Source organism: Piliocolobus tephrosceles, chromosome 10 (genome assembly GCF_002776525.5).
Source record: "Piliocolobus tephrosceles isolate RC106 chromosome 10, ASM277652v3, whole genome shotgun sequence".
Classification (NCBI taxonomy): Eukaryota; Metazoa; Chordata; class Mammalia; order Primates; family Cercopithecidae; genus Piliocolobus; species Piliocolobus tephrosceles.
The window spans coordinates 20580104-20604303 of record NC_045443.1 but is presented as its reverse complement, the minus strand read 5'-3'; the positions used below and the strand labels follow the sequence as shown (position 1 = coordinate 20604303).

At 38.5% G+C, this 24200-nt stretch overlaps 1 protein-coding gene and 1 pseudogene across 1 annotated transcript in view; one reads left to right on the top strand and one right to left on the bottom strand.

Moving 5' to 3' along the window:
- Nucleotides 1-24200, bottom strand: part of PDE3A (phosphodiesterase 3A) — a 319028-nt gene that overhangs the window by 232162 nt on the left and 62666 nt on the right. The gene's annotated exons all lie outside the window — the stretch shown is intronic.
- On the top strand, nt 7551-8005 carry LOC111552137 (annotated as a pseudogene).

The following is a 24200-nucleotide window of genomic DNA, read 5'->3' as shown; positions in this document are numbered from 1 at the left end:
ATAATAAAATAAACAGAAAAATTTCCCTGCTCAGAATTAGGAAATAGAATACTTCTTCCGTAGTATATTCCACATTAGAAAGGAATTCCTTTGCCATTCAATGTCCTTGCTTAGATTTTGCTTGAAATTTTCTCGCTATGTGAATTGTTAGGTTTGTTTTATGTGGTTTTTGTTTTTTGTTGGAAATAGGTGCATTTCTGATAAAGAAGTGATTGATTTGACTGTATAAAAAAGGATTAAAGGGATTTCCTGAAAGGAGGCTTTGGTATAACTCAACCAAGGGAAGAGAAAGCAAAAGCTAAGGCTACTTGATAAAGCATCTTCATGCTTAGTCTGAGAGAGAATAGTTATTCTCAGTATGGTTCCCAGCTGGCAAACTCATCCAAAAGCATAAGCCCTTTGCTTGATTCCTGTGGGCAAGTTCATAGCTTTAATTCTTTTTACCAGTCATTAAGTGCTATTCTGTAAAGATAAAAGGGAGCTAGAAAGGATTATTAAACTTCTAATAAACTGAAATCACCAAATTACTAGTTGCACCCCCATGCAATGTTTGGCAACTCTACCTATGGACACACATACACATAATTGTATTTCCAGCAAATTTTTTGGTAATAATTCTTTATTACAGCATTAATATAGCTAGAGTATTGTACAGAGCTGGTCATGTTTTTAATTACTGGAACTCTGGTCTGTTTATAAGTTAGTTTTGCTTTGGAGCTATAGATTTAGGTTGTATGGGGCTTGGTTCATGCTGCAGTACAGAGATGTTTCCATCAATATTTGGGGCATATAATTTCCTAAGAAGTCAACTTTATAGTTTGAATGTAAAACGCTAATACTTGTTTTATTAAATTCTCCCCAAATTTGTTTGTATAGTATCTCTTTGGTGGTATGATATATTACACAAGCAAACTAACCCCCAGGGAACATATTACAAAATTCAGCATTTTAAAATTCTACCTGCTTATGTATTTTAGCAAACTTAAGCTATCTGACTTATTCCTGTCACTCAGCAAACTTATTTAAAGCAAAACATAGTAAATGCCTCCAATTCTCTCTAAAGGTTCTAAAATATATACTCTCTCTGCTCATTGAAGGAGTGCTGCTAAGGAGCCGATCCCTTCATGAGGGAACCTACAGGTTGTCGAGATGTCCTGGATATAGATATTTAAATGGACAGTTCATTTTCAGTCATTTCATAAATTTAAATATTTTTTCTCATGTATTTATTTTATTAAGGAAAAATACCATCTATTGTGGTCAAATGCCAATTTATCATTAAGTATGTTACATTGATAGGAATGTTCCAGGGAGCAATGCTTTGATGCAGGAAAGCTTTAGATACATCACACAGTAACAGTACCTAAAATCTGTTCAGGGAGACCCAAGAGGCATTATCTGAATGAATTATTCTACTTTCCACCTCTTAGACCTTTCCCAATCTTTTCAATGTTTTTAAATACTCACCTGGCATCATGCTACAAAAGAAAAGGAGAGAAATAGGAGAGGAACAATTAACATGGTTTTTATCTGTTTGTTTATAGTTAGAAAGCTTACCAATTTTAGAATAAACACAGAGACATGACAGGGATTTACTGAAAAGCAGCCTACCATTTCCTAGTAAATACTGAATTCCATAATAAACAAGAGGGCTTGCTTTCACATTCTTTCATCTTAATTTATTTGGCAAGCATCTGGTGCATGCCCACTACATGCCAGAATCCTGCTACAAGCACTATTCTTTAGCAATGAGTAAGATAAAGCCAATGAAATCTAATTAAACTAAAGAGCTCTGCACAGCAAAAGAAACTATCAACAGAGTAAACAGACAATCTACAGAATGGGAGAACATTTTTGCAAACTATGCATCTGACAAAGGTCTGATATCTGGCATCTGCAAGGAACCTAAATTCACAAGAAAAAAGCAAACAACTCCATTAAAAAGTGGGCAAAGGGGCCGGGCGCAGTGGCTCAAGCCTGTAATCCCAGCACTTTGGGAGGCCGAGACGGGCGGATCACGAGGTCAGGAGATCGAGACCATCCTGGCTAACAAGGTGAAACCCCGTCTCTACTAAAAAATACCAAAAAACTAGCCGGGCGAGGTGGCGGGCGCCTGTAGTCCCAGCTACTCCGGAGGCTGAGGCAGGAGAATGGCGTGAACCCGGGAGGCGGAGCTTGCAGTGAGCCAAGATCCAGCCACTGCACTCCAGCCTGGGCGACAAAGTGAGACTCCGTCTCAAAAAAAAAAAAAAAAAAGTGGGCAAAGGACATGAATAAACACTTTCAAAAGAAGACATACATGCGGCCAACAAGCATATGAAAAAAGCTCAACATGACTGATCATTAGAGAAATGCAAATCAAAACCACAATAAGATACCATCTCACATTAATCAGAATGACCATTATTAAAAAGTCAAAAAGTAACAGATGCTGGTGAGGCTGTGGAGAAAAAGAAACACTTATACACTGTTGGTGGGAGTATAAATTAGTTCAGCCACTGTAGAAAGTAGTGTGTCTATTCCACAAAGAGCTAAAAACAGAACTACCACTCAACCCAGACATCAAATTACTGGGTATATACACAAAGGAATATAAATTGTTCTGTCATAAAGACACATGCACATGTATGGTTATTGTAGCACTATTCACAATAGCAAAGACATGGAATCAACCTAAATGCCCATCAGTGGCAGATTGGATAAAGAAAATGAGGTACATATACACCATGGAATATTATACAGTCATACAAAAATGAAATCATGTCCTGTGCAAGAAAATAGATGGAGCTGGAGGTTATAATAACCCGAGTTTACTTACATAACAAACCTGCACATGTACCCCTGAACTTAAAAGTTAATAAATAAATAAACAAACAAACAAAGCCCTCCTCTTATTGAGCTTACATTCTAGTTAAAGAAGGCAGCATATAAGAAAATAACATGTCAGCTGGTAATACAAACAATGCAGAAAAATACAGTTAGGTAAAGATAGAGTGGTGAGGGAAGCGTGAATGAATTGTTTTAAATAGAGTGATATGGTGAAGACTATTCATGAGGAAAACCGGAGCACAGGCAAGGCACTGAAAAAATAATCTATGTGTACATTGGAAAAAAGTACATTCCTGGCAGAGGAAACAGTAAGCACAAAAAAATCCAAAGTAAAGATATGCTTAACAGGTTCAAGCAAGAGCCAGAAGCTGATGTGACTAGAGTGAGCAAATGAGGAAAGTGTACAACATAAGGTCAAAGATATCACAGGGAGACAGATGATGGCTGAGCTCATTGCCTGGGTGAAGAATGTCAAATTTTCTTCTGAATGAGAGTTGGTGCAACTGCAAGATTGCAGAGAAATGGCATGGTCTGATTCACCTTTCAAAGGATTAGTTCTGCTGCTGTGTGATGAGTAAACTGTAAGGAGGCAAGAGTGGAAGCAGGCAACAGATCATTTCAGCAACAGATGATGGTGACTGTGTAGATAGTTAAATAGTGACACTCTAGATATTTGGAAGTCAGGTGGAATAAGATTTTCAGATAGATGGAATCTGAGATGTAAGAGAAATAGAGCTGAGGAAGGAGGACTCAGAGCATCTGGAAAAATCTAATGGGATCATCAATGTGTCAACAACATGATTTCCCGAACATGATCCCTACTTATATTCAAAACAATGACAAAAAGTATCTAACATTTTACAGGCTTTTCCTCTCTGACTTCTTTAACCAAAAATTGAACTTTCTATTTTACTTAGTTCTTAGATACTCTAGGCAAATCATGGTTCTCTCTTTCCATTGTTTTTGCCACCTACATACCGATACCTCAGCAAATGACTTCTACATTATCAAGTGTTGGCCAGGCACAATGCCTCACACCTATAATTCCAGCACTTTGGGAGGCCAAGGCGGGCAGATCACCTGAGGTCAGAAGTTCGAGACCAGCCTGGCCAACATGGTGAAATGCTGTCTCTACTAAAAATACAAAAAAAATTAGCCAGGTGTGGTGGCGGTCACTTATAATCCCGGATACTTGGGAGGCTGAGGCAAGAGAACTGCTTGAACCTGGGAGGCGGAGGTTGCAGTGAGCTGAGACGGTGCCATTGCACTCCAGCCTGGGCGACACAATGGGGCTCAGTCTCAAAAAAAAAAAAATACGTTATCAAGTTTGTCATCCAAAACCAGTCAATCACAAATCTGGGAAATAAAAACTCAACTTCACTGTGGTTGGCTTTTAAATTCCTTGTACCTACAGATTCAAAAGAGTGGTAGGCAGGCATTAGATAGGAGTACCATGGCATTCTTTCTGAAGGTGCCTAAAAGCAAAGGCTAAAAAAACACTTTAAATCTTATCAAGACAGCATTGAGGAAATACTGCAAGAATAATTAGCAGTGTCTTTAGTAGGTGAATAAGGTGAATAATTCCCTACTTGGGGGCCCTTCAGCTAATCAAGTTAACATGGTTTGAAAAGTCATGCAGTGTCAGGGGGCTGGCATGCTTCCCTTCCATGTGTTTGCTGTCTATAGCTGATGTCTATCGTTAAGCTAAAGTCAAATGATCCACAGCCCATGATGAGAGGGTGACTGTTGCACAATTCTACCAGCATTCTCCCAGGTGGGTTTTGCAGATCATTAACCACATAAGATTCCCTGAGATGGAAAAAAGCTTCTCTGATCAAACAAATATAGCAAATGTTCTATCCTGCATTCCTTCTGTAAAAATTTACAATGTTCTTTCATTCGAGGTTTTCTCAAGTCCTGCGGTAACTAAACCATTAACTGCTTAACTAGCATTTCCCAAACTTGTTTTACCAATGAGTAAAGAAAACAAGAATCCTAATCTGAGAAAGGAAAAGAGGATGACCATTTAGAGACATATTGCAAAGGAAAACTGTCAAAACTTGGTGAATGATTTAATGAATGGATGAGACAGAGAGATATTGAAGATGACTTCAGTTCTAATGCTGATGACCAGAAAAGGGAGAAAAATACACATTAAGACAAATGACTTCCAAATTCTAAAAAAATTATTTTGTTTCAATTACACTCATTAGGCATGATTGCTATGTTCCATGTGCTAAATCAAGCATTAAGAACAATGAACAATAAAGAGACTAATCTTGTATCTGCACAAGTTAGACTAAATGGACCACTATGAGAATTAGTCTGATGCATGCAGAGGAATGCCATAATTCAGGAGCACTAATATTTTACTGGGATTAAGTACTCCCTTTGAGAATATGGAAAGCATTGTTCAGGGAAGCATTCCAAGCAGTAACATCTAAGCTGAGACCTATGGGGGCAGAGCATTTTGGTCAGGTGATGAGACATATTGTTCAGATACAAAAGCAAGGCAGACAGATCAGATGAAGAGCCAGTGAGTCAGGGCTAAACCATGCAACAAAGAGAAATGCGGTTAAGTGTGAGCCCCCCACACAAGATGAAAGGGTGAAACACAGTTAAATAAACAACTGTGTGTCAACTACAACTGCAACCACGTTATAGGCATAGATATTTCTAAATGAATATAAAATCGGACTCTTTCCAAAAGAAGTCCAACACATTCATCTCACACATGAGAAGATTCTTTTAGATACTGGGGTGCCATGTAATGTGGCAGAATTAAAGGAAAGGAAATAAATCACCTTTTGCTTTGGGATCCTTCTCATATTCAAAAGGTCACTGGGGCCGGGCACGGTGGCTCACGCCTGTAATCCCAGCACTTTGGGAGGCTGAGACAGGCAGATCACGAGGTCAGAAGATTGAGACCACCCTGGCTAACATGGTGAAACCCCATCTCTACTAAAAATACAAAAAAAAATGAGCCGGGTGCGGTGGCGGGCACCTGTAGTCCCAGCTACTCGGGAGGCTGAGGCAGGAGAATGGCATGAACCCTGGAGGCAGAGCTTGCAGTGAGCTGAGATGGTGCCACTGCACTCCAGCCTGGGCAACAGAGCCAGACTCCACCTCAAAAAAAAAAAAGAAAAGAAAAAAATGGTAGCTGGTCCTTTCTGCCACAAAAAAATTAAAAACTGTAAGTGAATGAGGCCGGGTGTACTTGCTCACGCCTGTAATCCCAGCACTTTGGGAGGCTGAGGCAAGCAAATTACTTGCAACCTGGAAGGCCAAGGTGGGCGGATCACTTGAGGCCAGGAGTTTGAAACCAGCCTGGCCAACATGGAGAAAGCCTGTCTCTACTAAAAATACAAACATTAGCCAGGTGTGGTGGCGCACACCTGTAATCCCATCTACTTGGTAGGTTGAGGCAGGAGATTCACTTGAACCCAGGAGGCAGAGGTTGCAGTAAGCTGAGATGGCACCGCTGCACTCCAGCCTGGGAGACAGAGCAAGACCACACCTCGAGAAAAATAAACATAAACAGTAAAAGACCACTGAATAACTGAATAGTTAGGAAAACTGTTAATACACTGAGGTCGGAAACATTCTTTGTTCGGAAGTTTGAACCAGATTCTTAAATACCTGACACTTTACTATGACTTCTGTCTTCCACAGCCTTTTGTAAGTGATCAAGGCATATTTCCAAATACTAGAATTTTTGCTGACATATCTGAAGGGATTAAAAGGTAACTACTAGATTTAAACAGTGAGCTTTGTAAAACTGACTGCAAGCAACTTTCTGCAGGTAACTGATCTTTTTCATTTGTTCACCTTCACACTGTGATTCAGCTGAAGTTAGAAACTGTTTCTTGCCTTCAACAAGTTCTCAGACCAAGTCAGAAGGAAGAGTTCTTGTGTATCCAAGTAAACTCAATTTTTGTTTGGCGCCCATTTGCTCTTACACTATTCTTCGAATCCCTACTGAGACCTGACAAGCTCAACATTCTGACATGCGTCTTCATTTGTTATAAAAACACATTACTCATCAAAATATAAGCACATTCTCATACAGCATATTTGATATACCAGGGTGCAGCCAAATTCTAGGTGACTCTTGGTTTAAGACAACTTGAACGACTCCTTCTAACACCTTTAGCCAATTCTGCATTTGGATAGCATTCTCTCAAATGTTAAAATAACATGTAAAGGAGCATTGTCTATTTCAGGCATCAAACTTGTTCATCTTTTATAAAATTCCACGAATCCGTTTTCCACTTTTCTCAAATAAAAGACAGCTTCAAACTGAAGGAGTTTTCTATTTTAAATACAATTATTAAAGTATATTGGTGTCCAGTGGGCTCAATAGAAACATGTGAAAATTTATTTTTACCTAATTGGCTATAAGGTTCAATAATATGGCACTGTCTCCTTTACAACCTCTTTGAAATTAGAATCCCAAAAGTCAAGGGAAAGGGCTAATTCACATCTGTGACCTATTGGCCCCTGGATGACAGGGACTAGGTCTCATTCACTGCTGTGTCCCCAGTGTTTAGCATAAACCTCACAATTTTGGGAAACTAGACAACTCTAGTAAGCACTCAATATATAATTATTGAATAAGTAAACAAACTAATGCAAAGCATCAAGCTCAACAAAATAAAGCATAATAAATGGCAATGTTGGGCTGCGATGCATTCTGGGAAAGGAGCAGCACCAAATCCAAGATGGCAGCCAGCAGAAGGTTGATGAAGGAGCTTGAAGAAATACGCAAATGTGGAATGAAAAACTTCCATAACTTCCAGGTGGATGGAGCTAATTTACTGACTTGGCAAGAGCTTATTGTTGCTGACAACCCTCCATATAAGGGGGCCTTCAGAATCGAAATCAACATTACAGCAGAGTACCCATTCAAACCACCGAAGATCACACTTAGAGATCTGTCACCCAAACGTCCTCTAAAAGGGGCAGGTCTGTCTGTCAGTAATTAGTGCTGAAAACCGGAAACCAGCAACTAAAACTGACCAAGTAATCCAGTCCTTCATAACACTGGTGAATGACCCCCAGCCTAAGCATCCACTTCGAGCTGACCTAGCTGAATAATACTCTAAGGACTGTAAAAATTTCTGTAAGAATGCGGAAGTTTACAGAGAAATATGGGGAAAAGCAACCGGTGGACTAAAATCTGCCATGATTGGTTCTAGTAAGTGTGAGCAGAGACCCCGTGCAGTGCATTCAGACACCCCACAAAACAGGACTCTGTGGAAACTGGCACGTGCCACCGTCTACCGCGCTGGCAGTTACTAACTTGCTACAGTTTTCTTAATCAGAAGTGTTCTAGGCAACCTGTAAATAAAGGATTAAACATTTAAGATGTTCTAAAAAATAAATAAAAATAAAAAATAAATGGCAATGTCTGTAAATGAAACAAACTCTGGTTGGAAAAACAAAAATGTGGTGTTGAAATATTTTGCTGTATTTTGCCTCATAAGATTTTATTTTCTTAAGCAACTATTAAAATGAATTAAGATTTGTCTAACATTTAAAAGAACTGGAATAACACAGATTATTACTTCATCAAAAGGCAGAATCACTAGGAGAAGAAGTGATTCCTCTATATTCCAATCTTCTCTTTCTAGGGGACGATTTGAGAGGGAAATCTTTTCACTATTTAGGTCTGGACTATCGTGTTAATAAAATACAATGTTGAAATGGCTAAATCACATTGGCTGCTGTGCAACACATTTTTTTAGCTACAGCATTGCTTTTACAAAGTAGCTTTTACATACTTAGCAATCCAGCAGGTGATAAACACATATGTTAAGAAGGATTAATGCACTTTAATGGAGGAAGTAGGAAACCAAAATAAATTCCATTTAAAGAGATTAACTGAATCTTTTGTAACAGGACCTCTTTTAAAATGCATGGAAACAGACATCTGTAAACTGTCTTCTTTCAAAATGTAATGTGGCAATCCCAACTACTCAGGAAGCTAGGGAATGGGGATTGCTTGAGCCCAAAAGTTTGACACCTGCCAGGGCAATACAGCAAGACTCCACCTCAAAAAAAAAAAAAAAAACTTTTTAAATAAAAACCTTAAATAATGAAATGCAGATTACCCTTTACAAATAAATTTCTTTAGTGAATTTAAGAAACACCAGTATCATCAATATTAGAAATTATGTAGGTAAGTGCCTGCATTCATATCCAAATTCATGAAAAGAGAAGGCAACTATTCATGTTTTGAAAACCAAGGCATAATACTAAATTGTCTTAACTCCAAGTTACTTTGGAGTACTTTATTCAGAAAAGTCTGTTAACAAAAGTAACAGACCTACCTCAGAACTTTTGTAGATTACAATATTGTCCTCTTCACTAATCCACCCCTTGCCCCCGCCGCCCGCCCAAGGCAGAGGTTTGTTCTTGTTGCCCGGACTGTAGTGCATTGGCACGATCTTGGCTCACTGCAACCTCTGCCTCCCAGGTTCAAGTGATTCTCCTGTCTCAGCCTCCCGAGTAGCTGGGATAACAGGCGTCCACCACTACTCCTGGTATTTTTAGTGGAGACAGGGTTTCACCATGTTGCCCAGGCTGGTCTCAAACTCCTGACCCCAGGCGATCCACCTGCCTAAGCCTCCCAAAGTGCTAGGATTACAGGCATGAGTCACCACCTCTTCACTAATTTTATCCCATGTTTTTGTGTGAATGGAATTCACTGTCTACTTTGTAAGGATGATCATCAGTTTCCTAGAATGGACAGCCTTAATATTACTAATGGAGTTTTAATATATGGTTAACAGGTTCCTCGCTGTGACTTCCCATCTCAGTAAATGACAGATCCATCCTTCCAGTCTCTCCGAATACAAACTCATCAGTGTAAGAGAATGTAGGGAAAACCAGTGTTTCTCCTGCTCTCACACATCACTCAACACTTCTGACACCAGATTCTTCAACAGACACCAGCTGAGCATCCTCTAATTCGATTCAATCCTAACACTATCCACCTGGACATAGCATCACCCCTCAGTCCCTCATGACTGCCCCCCTCTTCAGATGCCAATTCCAAATCCCAGGTTGTGACTTGTACTTCGACCAACCAGCTATAAATCAGAGATCCTATAACCCACCTCTTTGGGTTTGATTACTTTTCCAGAGCAGCTCACAGAATTCAGAGAAATATTTCATATATATTTACCCATTTATTATTAAAAAAATTACAAAGCATATGAATGAACAGCCAGTTGGACAGCTGCATAGGGTAAGGTATAGGAGAAGGGGTGCAGAGCTCCCATGTCCTCCCTGGGTGGGTGTGCCACCTTCTAGGAACCTCCACATGTTCAGCTATCCAGAAGTTCTCTGAACCCTGTCCTTTAGGATTTACATAGAGGCTTCAATTCTACAGGTATGACTGATTGCATCACTGGCCATTGGTAATCAACGCAACCTTCAGCCCCGCAGAGGCTGAGATGGGGCTGAAAGTCCTAACCCCTGATCATGCCTTGGTCTTTCTGGTGAGCAGCTCCCATCCAGAAGTTACAAAGGGGCCTCCAGCCATTAGTCATCTTATTGGCATACAAAGGATATTCTTGTCAACGGTTTTAGGAGCTGTATGATAGAAAACAGGGATGAAGACCAAATACATATTTTACAATATCAGAATTAGCAAATTCAACTGGCTCTACTTTTACAATATCCTCCTACCACTTTCACTGTCATCTCCAAGCCACTGTTATCTCTCACCTGTATGGCTTGCAAGAAAGAGGCTTGTCTCATGCTGCCTCCTTTGCCCATCTACAATCTGTGTTCCAGTTTCTCTTCTCAAGAGCAAGTGAAATGATGCCACTCCTCTGCAATGTCTTTATCAGAATAAAATCCACACTCCTCCATATGTCCGGCACAGGCTTCCAGGGTGTTTCTCACTGCTGCCTTCATGACCTCTTATCGTAACACTCTTGCCCTTGCTCCACTGATGCGCCCTCACCTGTGAGATTTACGCTTGCTGTTTCTTCTGCTTGGACTGCATTTCCCTCAGCCATCCACATGGTTCTCATTTCCTTGCTTCTTTCAGAGAACTATGCAATCGCGCCTTACCAGTTTGTGTCTCCCTGATCAACCTATATAAGATAGCACACATCCCCCATAACTACCTACAGATAACACTCAGTCTGCTTTTCTTCACAGCATTTATTTCTCCAAATACATTACTAGCTAGTAGAATGAAATTTTAAATGAATAGAAGATCTACCTCTTCTTAACTGGAATTCTAAATGCTTAGGGTAGAGTCTGGCACATAGTAGGCAGAGAACTAATGGTCCCTAAAAAGTACTGACAAATCAAGAAGAGAATACGATGATGTGTACCTGGCATCCAGGACACAAACTCCAGTGGTAACAAGAACACTGTCCCCACTACTCACCATGCTTGTTCCTGACCTTCCTCGAATGTGAGATTACCTCTAAGAATTAGCCTTCTTGCCAATTGTTAGCTTAGATACCATGAAATATAACACATAATGAAGCTGGAGGAAAGCAGAAAAAATAATGTTTTCCCTCACCCCATCAAAAAACAGTCAACACACGATTCCTCACTCAGTAGGCACCCAATAATACATGACTGTCTGAAAGCACGGCCATTTTTATTTTACTAGAGAGGAAAGCAGAACGAGACAGATGACATTTTCTCACGACTTGAGCTTATACATTTGGAAGGAAGAAAGCAGTTGTAGTAAGAGAGGCAGGCTCTTCAAATTCTCACAAAACACAAATTCCTAGTTTTGCTTTGGATGGGAAGGGCTTCATTTCAGGCACGTTGGGGGAGAAAGGGCAAAGGGAAAAATGCTCAGACTATGCTATTTTTAAGTTATTTGGTAAGAATGGCTATTTTTCCCTCTGATATTCTTGAACCACCCAAACGTCATGTATCCATGCACTCCTGTCTGGACGCTATCAAAGGCACGGCTCTGAGGTGAAAGGAAGGAGTCAGTCATATGCTCATCTTCTCACATGCTGCTACCACTGCTGATTTTTTTAAAAGCTTTGTGACCTAGAAAGGAGATGTACGGTATGAATGATGCACGGACTGCAGAGAGCATAGGGCGTCATCAGTCTATTTATACCTCCAGGAAGGAAAAAATGAGTACAGGGCAATGGCTCTATATTCCAAGGACTGAGTATGCAAAGATTATCTGGAAGAAACAATAAACACCACAGTGAGGGCGGCATTTATGTCGTCAGTGAGAAAGAAAACGTGAGGCCATATTCCCGTGTTCCTTGATCGTTCCAAAATTCTGTTGACTTTTAAAGAATTTCAAGTTGATCCCCTGATATTTCCCATGACTGCATAAAGCATCCCAAATCTGAGTTAAAGACACTGCCACCCACATTGTAATACAGCTTCACCTCATATGTGCATATGTATTTACATTTAGCTATAATCGATAGTCATTTGGATATACTGTAAGTCCCGAGGGAAAGTTTTCCAGGGTTAAGAAAGTATTTGGAAAATCCTTACAGTTACTTATGTTACTTAACTCCAAAAAGGAGGAAAATGAGATTTACTCAGATTTGTACAATATGATACAAAAAAAAAAAAAAAATTCTCAAGGTGTGTAGTTCATTTATCTCCCTTAAGATGTGAAATCTTTCCAGGACAAAGCAGGGGAAAAGCACCCAGGCCCAGCTGCTAACAGTTATTCCCGCATCACTAGAAAATTTAATGCCAGGCTTTACCTCTCAACTTCCATTTGTTTCTAATGTAAGCAGTATAACATGGAGCCTAACAGAAATGATGTTCTGAAACATACCCATTTTGCTCTTTTGCAACCCGTTTATTTGTGCAATTACTGCCAATTTCACTTGCTGTGGAGTTATTTTACTAGCAGTGGCGATGGGTTTGATGACAGCTGGCCACAGTATGTATGAGGTGTTTTCTAAGGCTTGACATTAGGTAATTCCTAGTGCAAAATTTACCGATCCCACATAGGCTCCAACCTAGAGCTAGGATTCCTTAATGGAACACAAACTGATTTACTTTGAATACACTCAAGCTTCACAGCAAACACTTCCTGTTTCTATTACTGTCCAAGTCTTCTTATCATGTCTGAGGCAGACAATTTAAGACTTGATTCCTCACCCTTTCCCTTCATCTGCTGAAATCCCATTTAGTTTTAATGCACCAGGCATGCACTGGTATTTCATCCTATGCACTCCTTCCACAGCCTGACCCATAAAGGGCTGACACTGAGTCTTCGCTTGTTCAGATCAGAGAGAATTAACACTTTTATTTCTTTAATTTCAAAAGCTTCCAAGGTAACTTTTGAGCTTGTAAATGTCAATCAATTGTTGTCAAGACAATTATATTCTTAACCCAGCTGCTACATATAGGAAACATAGAGACTAACAGAAACTCAATGAATTTAGAATTAAAACAGTAAGTTTATCTGATTGACTATGCTTCTCAAAATGTAAATGGATGATACAAATTAACACAAGCAATTCATTTTATTTGGTTTGGTTTTGGTTTTTGAATGGGTTTTTGAGTTTAAGAGGCATTGCCCTTTGTTTATGTGTATTCAGTGTCAGAAAGGAAAAGTGAGCAGTGTGAAGTCTTATTAGATGGAAGACAGGTTTAAAGGTTTAATGCACGGGGAAAACTGATATTCATGATGGACAGGTCAGGAGCTGGAGAGCAGGGATAAAGAAAGCAGAAAAGAAAAGAAAACTCAGCTACATGTACTCTGTAAGTGAAACTAACAGGTACTTGATAAATATTGGCTGGTTGATTACACAATGGAGGGGAAAGGAACGGCATGCTGTATCATCTTTAAAGACTCCTCTACATGTGCCACACTACTATGAATAGGAAATCGTTTTTCCTGTGCTCAATAATTGTAGAGCTCTCTCGTCTCTTAACTTTTTGCTACATAAACCAGTCCTACAAGGTCCTCCCTCCTTCTTTTCCTTCTCTCATATTGCCATGGGGGAGCTCACCAAAGGAGTCTGCCTTCAAATGGAGATAAACCTAGCACAAACAAAATCAGTTGTGCTTTCAATAGGTTATTGAAGTACAAATATTCGGAGGGAGTTTTAAACAATTTGGCAAATTTTCTGAGAGGCAGAGTAATGATGTTCCATAAGAAAATTTGCTAAATGAAAATAAGTACCTATTTCTCTTTTCAAAAAGAAATTTCATTTTCATGGAATTAGGGTTTTTTATGATTTCCATATTTAATCCATAACTTATGCTAATGCCTCTGTTTATAATTTTCAACGTAATCACTGTGGGGCAAAAGAAAGCAAAGGGACCTACACAGACATATTTAATGTACACATAGCAAATGAAAATAGTCTTATGCAATTTTTAAAACGCTAGTCAAAAAAACGACTAGGAAAATTTTTTGAAGGAAACATATTTATTTTGATTTCCTAATGTTATGTCTGTATCCTAAGTCACAGTGACAGTCATCATTCATTCTAAAAAAAAAAAAATGAGGTATTACCTAAATAGCTTATGTCACCATTAATTGTTAAATAAGTACATTTGTAATTCCTCCTGTCACCCATATCCCCTTACATATCTATGCAGATAGTCAAGCTCCTATATCCAAGTTAGGAGTTAGGAATACAGTGGTACAGTCTATCAATATCCATAGATAGGACAGGGTAAGATTTCCTCTCACTTAACATTTATATTAAATCTCCCTCAAATCAATTTCTATATAATTTCTTGCAAAAAGAAATAAAAACCAGCAGTTAGTGCTGACAAATTAAACTAGGGGCAAATACATACTAAATAGATACATTTATATATTTACATTTGTATATGTATATTTATATATACATTTATATATTTTACACTTATACAGGAGCATTTCATTGTAGAATTTTGACTCATTCAAACTCTGTTCACTACCATTGACTGATAAATTATTTATGAAAGATGATCATGACCTCCTTTAAAAAAAAGGATCCCTCAAAGCATGATATATTTCTAAGAATAATGCAACCTATTTTCTGTGACACTGCTTTGTTCTTCAATACTATCAGTGGATGGACGATATAGTTTTAACACATTTTTGTGCCACGGCCATGAAATGCTCGCATTTATTGCATTAAGTCTAAGCATATGCTTCAATATTCAGTGTTTCAAACTGAGATGATGATTTTAAAAGATACAATCTCACATCTTTAGGATTTTTTCAGTTTTCACTTCCAAACTGCAACATTTGACTTGACACTTTTACCAACTACTATTGAACATAAATTTTCTAAAGAATTGTCTTACAATTTCAGATCTTTAACACACTGCAGTGCTGTTAACTATTTCCATGTGTCTCCCACTTTCAGCCACGTGGTAGGACTGTGCTTCCCTGTCTCCTTGACATTTGGTGAGGCCATGCGGGGTCAGTGAAATGTATGCACAAGTGGAATGCATCACTACCAGCCAGAAGTGCTAAGAATCAGCATGTGACTACCATGTTCTCTCCCTCTCCTAAGTGATTGTGAAAGCACATGTCAAGTGGAGCTTCCTTCACAGGTAACTACGATAAGCAGAGTCTTCCTTTCAATCTACACAAACAAGAGGGAAATCTTTTTTGTTGTAAGCCATTACAACATTTGTGGTGGTTGTTACTGCAAGATAGCTTAGCCTATCCTAACTAATAGACAAAACAGGTCACGGTTACGGGTCACACACTGGAAGTTTGGGGGAAAAATTACATTAGATAATTGTAAAAGCCATTTTAACATGGAATAGGTAGTGTCAATGATTGAATTCCATTTTGGTGTAGAACCACATATGTGGAAACAGATTTTCAAATTTTTAAGAAGAAGAGGGTTAAGAAGCAGTTCAATATTTCACAATAAATGACAAAAGCAGAGCAGAATAGATGGACCCAGAAATGCAAAAGGGTCATCCAGGAGGAGGCACTAACCTCAGGAAAAGCAGAGGAAGACAGCAAGGAGATTTCAGAGAAAGGAAAGTAGTTACAAATGAAGCTATAGAGATTGGCAGGGCCTTGTACATCACGGAAAGAACAAGAAATGCATACTACGGGCCCTGGGAGCCCTGTAGGATTGTAAGCACATGTACTATACGATCAGACCTGTAATTCCAAATGGTTTGTCTTGGTAGTTTAAAGGCAGGGTTAAAGAGAAGGATGGGTGAGAAGAGACAGAGTAATTGGGAGGAACACATTACTCACTCTGCTCAAAAACATCCTATGAGTGACCACAGCTTACAGAATGAAATATCCCTCCTTCCCTCTGTTACCAAATACCAACATCAGGGAACAGAGATTGGTGGTCAAGACCCCAGTCCCTGGTTTCAAGTTCATCTGCTTCCACATAATAGTTGTATCATGTCCTGAATTCTTTATCCATACATTTCTACTTCTTAGGTTTACCATGAAAGTGAAATAATTTATGTAAAATGCTTATTTTGGCAAAGTACCTGGCTCTTAGTGAGAATTAACTTGTCAATCTAATGTATTTTATGACCCATGACATAATTGCACTATTCTTCTTCAATACCATTTTTTTTTTTTTACTCTTCTGCTCCTAGTGATGTTGCCTTTGACTATGTCTTTCTCAGGTCTCTCCCTGTTCAAATTCCACTCACCCGTCAGAACCCACATACTATCTGCTCCATGAAGGATCCTACTCAACGACTACTCTACTCCATGAATGCTCCCTTTGCCTCAGGAAATAATCTCTTTCAAGTCTGAACTATAACAGTTTCTAATTGTTTCATGGTACTTAATTATGTATTATTTGCAGAATTTATTTTTCTCAATTATGTTCTATTTTTCCTTTAACTAGTATTTCTTCTTATGTATCCACTATACTCCCAACAGTACTTTGTGGCAGTGCCTTCAACTTACTCAGCTTCACTGTTGAGTAATTCAAGGAATTAGATCCAATCCTAGCATATAATTTCATTATAATTTATTTGTATGATACATAATGTTTTATGCATGTGTCAGAAACAATTTCACAAAACGGGTACTGTTCTCCCTCCTTTTACTTATAAATAATCAAAGGTGAGATAGGTGAAGTAATTCTAAAATGGCATGGAATACTGATAAGGAATCTCATAAGAATATATCCATTTCTGATGGAAAACCTCTAGCTCCAGGAGCAGAAAGGGAAGAAAGCTAAGCTTCCACAGTGAGTTAGATCACATTCTTCATTCCACAGGCATAAAGATGTCACAAAGTAGATAAGGGTCCTTGTAAACAACTGGCTGTTAACAAATAGTTTTATTTTTCCCCAGACTCCACCACCAAGTAAACCTACTGTTCCTTGATACCCTTTGTCCAGGCTGTAGTAAACAAGTACTCAAGAAGTGTTACATAAGTGATGTGACTTATTGAGAAATAGATTTGTACTTGAAAAGAAATATGAATAGAGTTGCACTTGGCCCTTGTAGTTTGATCATTGTAACGTGAAAAAGATACAGCCTATCCCAGTTCTTTTGGCTTAAGTGAGCAAATAAAATTAAAAGGGACTTGGAGAATAATTTTGCTTACCACTCTGATTTCAACTTTTCTGAAACAGGCTTTGAATATTAACGTCTACTTCACAAACTTTTCACTACACTCAGTCGCAAGCAACCCACAGGATCACAGAGCCATGCCACCAATTTCTTTTTCCTTATAATTACGTTAAAGTTTAAGTCTTTTGGGGGCCAAAAATCAAATCCTAACTACTCCTTGTAAAACCTGGAGCAGGGCAATATCCTACACACCATCACTTTTTCCTACCTCACCACACTGTTAACTCTTTGAAACGCCCCTTGCACAGGTTTCTCTCACACTCATTAGACTCAGAGCTTAATCAGATTTCCTTGGATCTTACACCATACAATGACTTTTAAACTGTCATCATTTTTATACAGTACCCAAATAAAAACAATCAAAGAATGTACACAGAACAATTATGGATTTTGAAAGTTGATATCAACTTAGATATTGATATCAAAATATGTAGGGAAATTATCATTTATGTAGCGTTATTTAACCAAAAAATGTGGTCACAAAAGCAAAGCTCTACTAGATAGTGTTAGCTGTCTGTTCCTATTTTTTCCAGACTGACTTATGCAATATCCTGATGTTTAGAACTATTCTGTCATGGAAAATCTGTCTCTAGGGTGGGGCGAGAGGAGGGTGTCCCATTTTCTTTTTAAAGTTATAATAAGAAGCAGACAAACAATATAATAAACTTGTACTTTGCAAACATTGTGCAAACGCATTGCAAGGCTACAAGGTAAAGACAGAAATACGCATTTTAAAATAAAAACTTAGCAGACACTCATTTTGCTCACAGCATGAACAATACATTAAAATCAAAACATTTTGCCTTATAAGCAGTCAGCAATAACCAGTGATCTGAATATTTTTAAGTGCAATAGGTCATACATCAAATGGAGTTTATTTCATTTTCCTCAAATGCTACTGTAGAAATTTAAAGACTATTAAGAAATAATAATTTCCCTTTTCATGAAGATAAAGAATCAATGAGTATAATAAAACTTCATTCAGGTTTTTGCCTTTTCTATGTTGACTACATGATATGTGGATATAAACAGACAAAATTCATACTGAATGTCATAAACCAATGTTAGGAAAAAGTAAATTTAGAGTACCTTTGCAACTGAGTCTTGGTCTCTTCAAAAAGTGAATCTTTCTGCTTTTATCCCTTTTCTTGCAAAGCTAAGAAAAGCCCTTTTTAAAAGTCCTATTGTTATTTTCTGGATTATTACAGAAAAATTATATTTTGAAGCTAAAGATTTCATTTTTTTAACATTCAAAAGTGACTTAAGGATGGAACATATTGGTCAGGCACAGCGACTCACAACTGTAATCCCAGCACTTTGACAGGCTGAGGCAGGCAGATCACCTGAGATCAGGAGTTTGAGACCAGCCTGGTCAACATGGTGAAACCCCATCTCTACTAAAAATATAAAAACATTAGCCAGGCGTGCTATAGTCCCAGCCACTCGGGAGGCTGAAACAGGAGAACCGCTTGAACCTGAGAAGTGGAGGTTGCAGTGAGCCAATATTGTGCCACCGCACTTCAGCCTGGGAGACAAAGCAAGACTCCATCTCACAAAAAAAACAAAAACAAAATAACAAAAAAAAGACAACATCTTAAGTGACAAGCAAATCCAAGAATCATGGGTCTGGCTCAGTGATTGAAAGTCATTATTAGACTAGAAGCAAGGCACATCTCTGAACTTTAGTTGTGTCAGAGGAAACATGCTAACTCACATCACAGTAAGTCCATATCCTGTGTGATAAAGATATTATAACAGAACGCTAAATCACTCCAACATTTCTACTTTACAGTATGTGCCCGAATGCGTACCATATTTGCCTCTACTACATTTTGCATTGCTTTTTAAATGAATAACTTTTGAACCATATTTTCTCATATTACTAAATCACTAAGTGCAATGTCAACATCTGAAAATAATTATTTCTGTGTATTCACATAACCTTGGAATGCTGAGAAACGTATTTGGCTTGAGACACAGCATAACAGCCATGACAACTCCGCCTTAACATTATATACAGCAGACTTCTTTAAGGGAGGAATTACCATGTGGTTAAAGCCTTATAGTAAACACTGAAAAGCCGGCTGTGCTGAAGATAAATGAAATTTTAGGGGGCTGAACACCTGTGGATACTTAGGAGCTTCCTTAAAAGATAAATAGCTATAACTTAAAGCACTCTGGAGAAAATGGAACTAATTCTTTTTAGCAACAATCTACAGCCAAGAATAGGAAGAATTCTCTAGAGAGAATCAGTTATCGGAGACCCCCAAGAAAGGTCTTAACATTCGCAATAGCCTTGCACAGGGCTGCTTTGTACAACAATTGTAACAAAATGATTTCCTGCTTTGATTGGTTATCTTATTGGAAAAAAATTCTTTTTCTTTATATAAAAAGAGGTTTAGCTAAAATTGGGGGAAAATAGCTTTATTTAATATAAACAACCCTCAATTTAGTTTGTTTCAACCTTTCAAGCTATGCACTCAAAGGCATGTCTACTAGGATAAAGTGTTAGCTGTGTGAGTACAAGTCTATTTCCATTATAGGCCTTGACAAAGTTGGGACACATTAACCCTCTGAATCTCATGTTGAATTGTAATCCCCAGTGTTGGAGGTAGGGCCTGATTAGAGGTGATGAAATCATGGGAGCAGGTTTCTCATGAATGACTTGGTGCTGTTATCATATTAGTAAGTTTGTTCTCCCAAAATCTGGTTGTTTATGACTGGGTGGCACCCCCCGTGTTCACTTTGCTCCCTTTCTCGCCATGTGACACACCTGCTCCTGCTTCCCTTCTGCCATGAGTAAAAACTTCCAGAGGCCTCCCCAAAAGCCGAGCAGAGGCCAGCTTGTACAGTCTGCAGAACCGTGAGCCAATTAAGCCTCTTTTCTTTATAATTGACCCAGCCTCAGGTATGGGTATTTATTGCACATCATCCAACACTCTCAACTTTGTTCAGTAGCACAGTCCAGATGTGTAGTCAATACTCAAAGGAATCAGATAGCATCAAACACACACACACACACACACACACTCTTAAATTTCACCCAGGACTCCAGGCAGGAGGGAAAAAGAAAAGAGGAAAAAGAAGAAAAGTCATAATTATTAAAACTGTAGAGGAGGTATGATTAAAAATTAGCTTTACCATCCTGCAAAGAAAAGCAGTGTTCTAAGGGGAAAGCTAGTTCAATATCATTTAATCCTAAACCTTGCCATGGCTGGAAGTGAGGGCTAATTTGCAATTGCATGTAAAAGGTTTGGGTGTCCGAAGAACTACGTCCAATTTTCAAATACGCACATGATCTTTATCGAGGATTTAAGCCTCCCTTGCTCTCAATGCCCGTCTACAAGAGAAAAAGAATATGTTTTATAAAACCACCTGATCTCTTGAGAATGTACATTTCCTGGAACTGGGAACAGGCAGAGTAAGGCAGTCCTTATTCACTTCCCTCAGAGAGCAAAGGTGACTAGAAACCAGAATCCTGGAGATGAAATCATTCATATCTCCTGATAAACTCCCAGTTCCTCTCACTAAATATTTTTCTCCCTAATCCCAGACACTATAACTGTCAGTCATTTCTGGTCTGTTATTCCAATATGAGCAGTCTGACTTAAGTGCCATAAAAGTCTTGGGAAAAAAACATTTTTGAACACTGGTGGGCTCAGGGGACTGATAATGGAATATGAACCTTTCACCCCTAAAATGGTTCCTTGGGAACAGAAAGCAGCATAGCTTTTTTTTTTTTTCTTTTTTAGTATAGCCCCTCTCCCCCACCCAATCCCCCATTCTCCCAGGTGGTGCTAAAACATCTAGCAGCTGCTGTGATTGAAGCTGTAACTTCCTAAAGAGTCTTTTGGAATGATCAGGGTAGTTTTAGAAATCTATCAACTTCTCTGCTTAGGAAAATTTGCATACAATAAAAGTGGAGATTTTCTTAAAATGCAGATTTTGACCCAGTCATCTGGAGTGGAACCTGAGACGCTGCATTTCTAGTAGCTCCCAGGTAATGCTGATTCTGTTGTCAAGTCTTACTTTGAGTAACAAGGATCAATCCCACCTTTACCTATGTAATTAAATTTGAGGGACACCAGAAAAATTCCTCCCACACCAAAAATCTCAATCTTGCCCATCTAAAGCAATACAAGAAATTAAAAAAAAAAAAAAAAAAGCAGGGGTGGGATGGGGAGAACAAAGTTCGATTTCCCTTATTTAAATTGTTTGCCCAGCTCTGACATTATATTGTACTCACAATGGTTAGTCCACACTTGCGGTCTAAAATTTAATCACCCCAGCTTTGTGCCTGTATTACAGTATGAAAGCAACTTAGCATTTATCATGTGATCCTTACAAGAGCTGTGAGTTAAGCAGAGCAAACAGAATTACCATTTTAGAAAAGGAGAAAATAGATTGGTCAAGGTAAGCAACTTACTCATGGCCTCCTTACTAGGGATCCAGGAACCATACTCAAATATTTGACTCCCAAATCTAGAGCATGTCCATAGTAATAGTACTTTTCCTATCACCAATCTTCTTACCTCCCAGACAAATTTTCTTTGACATTGTTACACTATTGTCCGAGCAGTTGTGTAACCAGGAAAAAAAAAGAATATCAATGGAATATGGGGTTGTTCCAAGTTCACTATTTCAGTACATACTGCACCTTAGATGATTTTTTTTTTTTTTTTTGCGACAGAGTCTCGCTCTGTCACCCAGGTTGGAGTGCAGTGGCCCTATCTCTGCTCACTGCAAGCTCTGCCTCCTGAGTTCACGCCACTCTCCTGCCTCAGCCTCCCAAGTAGCTGGGACTACAGGCGCCCGCCACCACGCCCAGCTAATTTTTTATATTTTTAGTAGAGACGGGGTTTCACCACGTTAGCCAGGATGTTCTCAAACTCCTGACCTTGTGATCCACCTGCCTCAGCCTCCCAAAGTGCTGGGATTACAGGCGTGAGCCACTGCGCCCAGCCAGATGATTTTTTTTAAATCTGGAAGACAAGCCTAAATTCTATTGAATGACATAGAAGAATTAAGATTCTAAGATTTCATTCAACAGCAGAGGAATATTTTTAATCAACCTGAATACAAATATTGGTCAGAGACAATCGATGTTAGTAATGGAATGAAAATGTTCTATGACCAAGAATCGCACAGTGACTCTACAGTAACAAGGAATGCGGTGGGGATTCCCTATGACAGGGTGAGAAATGAGAAGTACCTCCAAGTTCAAGGCCCCACAGGACATCTCTGCTTGGTTTGCTGCTGTGCTCCAGCACGCAGGAAAATGCTTACTATGTAGTAGGTGCTCCATACATATTTTAAAATCAAATGAATACCTGAAGTCTTACTTCAACAATACACAACGTAATGAATGCTGAAATGTCTTTAAACATGGAACAGTCTTTTCTTAGTGGATTCTTTTTCACATTAATATGAATGAAAAGTTGCTTTAAAGTTTTTAATCCTTGGGATAACTAGAGACATTTTGCTCTTCCCAAACTAAAAATTACTCTGTAGTATCTGAAAAAATATGATCCCAACAGAATAAATCCCACTCTATACAAATAGCATATTGACTCAAATAAGGGAAAGCCAAGGGCTCATACTGTTTTCAAGTGTATTCTTCATGATATTGTGGGAGTTTAATTTCTGATTTCTCCCTAGATCTTAGCTCAGTCAGCATCTCATGAAATAAATACAGTTTCTTCTCAGCCCCACTTAGTTCCCCTTCTTAGATGTCATATGATTTTATATGTATTTGCTTTACCTGTCCCTGCCACTAGACTATACTCCCTCTCAGCACAGGGATCAGGGCTGCTTTTGTTAACAGGTGTAGTCCTCACACCTGCCTGGTCCTGATCCTTACCAGGTCTAGGAGTTACTAAAAGCTAGCAAACACTCTCTAAAAACATTTAATTCTAAACAGCCTCCCTGGCTCTCCCCTTAAATGAAGACAGATAACAACAGAGGTTTTTTCTATAGTTTGAATACACACAATACCCCACACAAATTCAAAGCCCCTATAGAATTTCCACGGAAACAAATTCCAAGTTTCCAACATTGCAAATGCATGCTCCCATCCTGGTCCAGAGAGGATTTAGGGTACAGGCAATCAGCAGTCATGAGCAAAAACAGGTAGCAGTCAAGACTACTATAAGAGAAACTCAGCTGAAATGCAGGGGAAAAAAAAGTCACCTTCAATAGTAAAGTCTTGATTTGACAAATCAACAAAGATAAAGCATGTTAATGGTATTTTAAAAGAATACTAATGTTGCACATTATTTTAACAATGTGGGAGCCTAACACCACCTACATCAGGAACACTGAGTCTGAGGAAGAACAAATCAAATTCAAGTTAAATGAGACCTGATCTCAGAGTGGAAATAAGTAATTGATCACCCAATTTTTCTACTAGTAATTCTTATTCAGTATTAGAGTGGGAGAAGATGACTATACTTAAAACATTGGGACCATGTAGGAATTTTATCTACACGTGATCTCTCTCCACAATCCATCTATGAGAAATTACAGTATCTTTGAAGTCTTAAGAAACATTCTACAACAATGAATCTGAAGGCAAAATTGTGACAGAGAAGACATATATTCTGTCTATGTAGTTACAGAACTATCCTTCCAGCAGTACATGCTCTTCTTAACCTTACTAAAATTACATTTTGTGTATTTTTTTAAAAAAACTTATGCTGTTCTTAAAATTCTGACAGTAAAATATGTACAGTATTTATAAAAAGTTAACTTGAGTCTTGAATTTATTAAAAACCAAATTGCAGACAAAATAAATTAGAAATAAACAGCTTCCTTGAGAGAATAGT